The sequence below is a fragment of the Oculina patagonica genome, chromosome 2, assembly GCF_052425735.1.
Source record: "Oculina patagonica isolate OP01 chromosome 2, crgOcupat, whole genome shotgun sequence".
NCBI classification, from domain to species: Eukaryota; Metazoa; Cnidaria; class Anthozoa; order Scleractinia; family Oculinidae; genus Oculina; species Oculina patagonica.
Window position 1 is genome coordinate 46,504,888 of NC_135759.1, and position 4,617 is coordinate 46,509,504.

The following is a 4,617-nucleotide window of genomic DNA, read 5'->3' on the forward strand; positions in this document are numbered from 1 at the left end:
GGGTTAGGGTTAGCCTAGGGGTTAGGGTTAGGGTTAGCCTAGGGGTTAGGGTTAGGGTTAGCCTAGGGGTTAGGGTTAGGGTTAGCCTAGGGGTTAGGGTTAGGGTTTTTGGGTGGTACACTTTAGCTTTTCACCTACCCACTCTCCCCCACCCACCTCCTTGGTAGTTTCCCAAGTTTTATAACACTTTATTGATAAATTTTCTTTCTTGTGGTACATTTTACTCTGTCCCCTAGCAATTAACCTAATTAGAGTTAGGGATAGGATCAGTTTTAATTGAATTTTTAGTGGTTTAAGGTCAAAATATCGGAAAATTCTTCAGGATGGCTTTTGAAATCAGATTCATTTCTTTTTTTAATTTTTTATCGTTAGGTTTTCAAACTTAGATTCAAGTTTGGAATCAGATTCGAATTTTTTAATATTTGATTTGATACATTTTCCAAAGTTTTGATATTGTATGTTTAAAAAATTCTTATGGTGATACAATTTCATCTAAACCGTTTTTAGAGCAGTTTTCAATTGAGTGTCATAAAACCAAAACCAAAGTAATTACTCTGGCCTATCACAAAGGACACAGACAATACAGTTAACCAATCAAAACTCGAAGCAAATACATGTAGCTGACGCAAAGCACGGGAAAACGTGCGCGAGCGAGTCGCGATTGGTTTTGGTTTTAGTTCTGATTGGATGAGAAAGCGACGTGAGATTTTTAAGCCAATCACTAGCGTAGTAATACAAAACCAAAGCAAACGCAATGTATTGCGGTTGAAATTTTTGAAATTTGTGCGCGTCTTCCCCGGGGCGCGCCACCCCCAAAATGCTAACCCCAACCCTGTCCATAACCCTAGCTTTTTTGGGCAAAATTTCAAAATCATCCGTTTGCAGCCAAACAACCCAGGATGATAGAGAATTAGAAGCGCAATGTATTGCGGTTGAAATTTTTGAAATTCGTGCGCGTCTTCTCCGGGGCGCGCCTTCCCAAAGATGCTAACCCCAACCCTGGCCATAACCCTAGCTTTTTTGGGCAAAATCATCCGTTTGCAGTCAAACAACTCAGGATGATAGAGAATTAGAAGCGCAATGTATTGCGATTGAAATTTTTGAAATTCGTGCGCGTCTTCCCCGGGGCGCGTCCCCCCAAAGATGCTAACCCCAACCCTGCCCATAACCCTAGCGTTTTTGGGCAAAATTTCAAAATCATCCGTTTGCAGCCAAACAACCCAGGATGATAGAGAATTAGAAGCGCAATGTATTGCGGTTGAAATGTTTGAAATTCCTTCGCGTCTTCCCCGGGGCACGCCCCCGCAAAGATGCTAACCCCAACCCTGCCCATAACCCTAGCGTTTTTGGGCAAAATTTCAAAATCATCCGTTTGCAGCCAAACAACGCAGGATGATAGAGAATAAGAAGCGCAATGTATTGCGATTGAAATTTTTGAAATTCGTGCGCGTCTTCTCCGGGGCGCCCCCCCCCCCCCCCCCCAAAGATGCTAACCCCAACCCTGCCCATAACCCTAGCGTTTTTGGGCAAAATTTCAAAATCATCCGTTTGCAGCCAAACAACCCAGGATGATAGAGAATTAGAAACGTAAGTTTCCTTTGACGTCGCGCGTGTATCCTCGCGTGTTTCCGCGTGTGTACAATATTAAATCTTCCACGATGAAAGATGTGTTAGTTGACGGTATTCACGCGTGACTCCACGCGTGCTTTCCGTCCTGTAGTCTTGCTTGACTAATACGACTTTTAAACTTGAAAAATGCGACATAAGCTTCTCTTTACGTCGCGCGCGCATCCTCGCGTGTTCCCGCGTGTGTACAATATTAAATCTTCCACAATGAAAGATGTGTTAGTTGACGGTATTCACGCGTGACTCCACGCGTGCTTTCCGTCCTGTAGTCTTGCTTGACTAATACGACTTTTAAACTTGAAAAATGCGACATAAGCTTCTCTTTACGTCGCGCGCGCATCCTCGCGTGTTCCCGCGTGTGTACAAGTTTAAAATCTTCCGCGATGAAAGATGTGTTAGTTGACGATATTCTTGCCTGTCTCCACGCGTGCTTTCCGTCCTGTAGTCCTTCTTGAATAAAACAACTTTTAAAATTGAAAAATGCCACGTAAGTTTCTTTTGACGTCGTGCGCGTATCCTCGCGTGTTCCCGCGTGTGTACAAGTTTGAAATCTTCCACGATGAAAGATGTGTTAGTTGACGATATTCTCGCGTGTCTCCACGCGTGCTTTCCGTCCTGTAGTCCTTCTTGGATAAAAAAACTTTTAAAATCCAAAAATACCACGAAAGTTTCTTTTGACTTCGCGCGCGTATCCTCGCGTGTTCCCGCGTGTGTACACGTTTAAAATCTTCCACGATGAAAGATGTGTTTGTTGACGATATTCTTGCGTGTCTCCAAGCGCGCTTTCCGTCCGGTAGTCCTTCTTGAATAAAACAACTTTTAAACTGGAAAAATGCCCGTAAGTTTCTTTTAACGTCGCGCGTGTATCCTCGCGTCTTCCCGCCTTTGTACAAATTTAAAATCTTCCACGATAAAAGATGTGTTAGTTGACGGTGTTCTTGCGTGTCTCCACGCGTGCTTTCCGTCCTGTAGTCTTTCTTGACTAATACGACCTTTAAGAGCGAAGGCACAGATTTTTGAAGCAAACCTTGTCCACGGTCAAAAATAAAACCCTCCTTTATTTTTAATTTTTAAACAGGTTTAGGTGAGTTTTTAAAGGTTTCGGGGTTTATTTTTCAAAATACCGCCGACTTTCGGAAATATTTGAGAAAATCGATTTCGCACTATTAAAGGCTAAAAATAGCCGAATTAAATAGCAAAATAAAGCATTCGCAAAAACGTTCTCGCGTTGCTGATAGAAGTTATATCATCGAGAATTAGAAACATATACTTAAAGTTGAAGAATAAATCAATGTTTTTATGCCTGTGTTTCGGTTTTAGATTATACTTTACACAGCGAAAGTTCCGCTCTTTGATGACAATTTTATAACTGCTTTAGTAAATACAGTTTCATCTCATAATAACAACATTACTTTTCGATATGTGGCCATTCTTTAATCGGCTTCATTTTATGGCTATAAAATGCCCAAAGACTCTTCTTAATCTACATATAAAAATTGGTTCGGGTTTTTAAGCGAGCGCGTTTTAAAACACCATCGAAATCTGGGTAATTTAACTAAAATTTGAACTAATTTGCATATCACCGTTTTGATAACATGTAACGGCCGCATTCGCGTAAAAGCTGCAAACTCTGGTTTTCCTTAAATTTGTGCTTAACACTAAATTAAACTTGAAATCCTTTTCTATCCCTACTGAAAGGATCACTTACCTTTTATATTGCTACGGTAGATACAGTAAAAGCGGTGAAAGGAGCGTTTGACTTATAAACAGTGCCTCACAGATGCCACATTTCATTCTCTACAAAAATTTACGATCTATTATTACATTTTCTTGAATCTGAACAAGATCATCTTTTACGCAGCCATGAATTTTTGTTATTATCTTCGCGTACTTACCCGAAAATAGCTGCAAGGGACTAAAAGGCCAGTGTTACGATTTGTTTGAGTATTACGTGACGATTCCGATAAAGTTGTAACGCATAACCGGAAAATGGAATTTCAAGAATGTTTTGTTGTTGACGGGTAGTTTCATATTTTTATTTCTTTTTTTGGGAGTGAAAATATCTTTAAATAGTTAGAGCTATTTATATTTTTAAATTGCTATTATTTATATTTCTTATAAGTTTTCATTTTATTTTAGAATTATATTTTAATTAGATTTTAGGTTAACCAGGCAGGGCCCCTCTGGATACTACGCTAGCCGCTGAACGTGCCAACCTCGATCAAGCTACAAGCCGTATTTAGTGCAGACGCGTGTGCGGATAGCTCACTATATTGATAATAAATTAGTAAAATAAACTAAATCTCCCCGATAAACATTGAACATTTCACATATCAAAAAGCCAAAAAATCCGTTGCCCACAAAAAATCCGTTGCGCACTACAGCACCTGTGTAAACATCCAAATTAAATTATGAAATCTAATTATAAACTTACAGAAAATATCACGAAATTTTAATTTCGGAATTGAAGTATGTTTGGTTAAGTGTCAAATTTTAAGCATACAGAATTTACAGAAAACACCTTTGCATCCATACAACAAAAACCTTTGTAAGAAGATAAAAAGCGTTCTCTGGTAAAATATTTAAAAATTATAAGCTTTCGACAGCCAGACTGCTGTCTCCGACGGATAAAAATAAAGTAGAAGACGAAGACAGCAGTCTGGCTGTCGAAAGCTTATAATTTTTAAATATTTTACCAAGAGAACGCTTTTTATCTTCTTACAATGAATCCTGGTATCGGATCTTCAATATTTTTATAAAAACCTTTTTGCTGGCATTTGAGAATGAATACAAAAAAAGTTGAAGAATGGGGCGGTGAGCGGTGGGTGGTGAGTGGATTATACTGGATCCGTGCTCGGCCTGTAAGGAAACTCTGAAAGTAAACAATGTTTGAAAATACTTTTGAATCACTGTTTGAATTTTAAAAAATACCCTCCTTCTTTCTCATGGGTAGAGATTTTCCTTTTCAGTTCGTGCTACTGGTCAGTTGCA